The sequence below is a fragment of the Aplysia californica genome, unplaced genomic scaffold (genome assembly GCF_000002075.1).
Source record: "Aplysia californica isolate F4 #8 unplaced genomic scaffold, AplCal3.0 scaffold01282, whole genome shotgun sequence".
Lineage (NCBI taxonomy): Eukaryota > Metazoa > Mollusca > Gastropoda > Aplysiida > Aplysiidae > Aplysia > Aplysia californica.
This window is the reverse complement of record NW_004798552.1, coordinates 112,547-113,868: the sequence shown is the minus strand read 5'-3', so window position 1 is coordinate 113,868 and position 1,322 is coordinate 112,547.

The window sequence follows — 1,322 nt, the reverse complement described above, 5'->3', positions numbered from 1 at the left end:
ACGAATTTTCCAGTTGGCTCGGTCCTTTCGGAGACGGAATTTAAACTAGGAGGCCCCGCCTCTTTAATAACCTAATAGTGTTGATAGGGGCGTTAAACCTATACCATTTCATTTTTGTGTCGCTGTCCTTCTCTTTACTGCATCTAACCAGCCGTAACTAACATGTGGCAGAGAACATCTGAAGAATCAGGACATGTACTTGATGCGATTGACTGATTGGTTGATTGATTGCTTGATTGACTGGTCGATCGACTGGAATCGAATTTCATACTTTGACGTCATTCGAGATCGAAATCACTTGGAGATAATTGCCGGTAGCTGTTATTGGGATGTTTTTGTATCGAGCGACATCGACGTTTGTGGTGTGGACGGTTGGGTATTTTGCTGTGTGTGTGTGTGTGTGAGTGAGTGTGTGAGTGTGTATAAGTATATGTCATGTGTATAAGTCTTTATAAGCAGGCTTCATGGGGGATGGTTGACGGGTGCTCTGGTGTGGTTTGCTCCTTCTTCCCTATACAAAAAATCTATCACCTCTATCTCCCCTCCTTCTTTTTTGTGTTTGTTACTCTCTTGTAACACCTCTAATCTTCGGCACTTATATGACCTTATTGTGTTGCAAGTGACGTAAAACCCTTACTGAAAAAAAACAGTTTGTGGTGTGGACAGTTGGATATTTTGCCGTGGAGCGCAGGTGGACTTGAGTTCGATTCCCACGTAGGAAGAATATTAACTCTATCCCTACGCTCTAGGGTCATTTTGCACCACCGGGGTTGTATGCTTCACATTTTAGAATACTTCTAGTACGAAGATCTCTTTCGAAACTTTCCGTATTTCTCAAAAAATTATTTTGACAGACTGCTATGCAAAGATTAACGAGTAAATTTCCTCTTTGGAAAGTAGTGGCACATATTTCCCCACGTCGTATGGATAGATAGTAAAACATGACGTACGAATAGGGTTAAGTGGTGGCACAGAGTTTCACATGTCGTATGGATACGATAGTAAAACACGACATACGGATAGGGTTAAGTGGTGGCACAGAGTTCCCCACGTCGTATGGATACGATGGTAAAACTCGACGTACGGGTAGGGTTAATTGATGGCACAGAGTTCCACACGTCGTGTGGATACGATAGTAAAACTCGACGTACGGATAGGGTTAAATTATCTAGTATCTCTGTCTTTCTTATGTTATTATAATTTTGCGTCACTTTCCGTCTAGGTTTGTGTTGGTAGGTATGGTCGAAGATGTGTGTTCGGTTGTTGGTTTTTTTTGGGTTTTTTTTTTTGGGGGGGGGTGTATAGGTGAGTGTTAGTGAGAG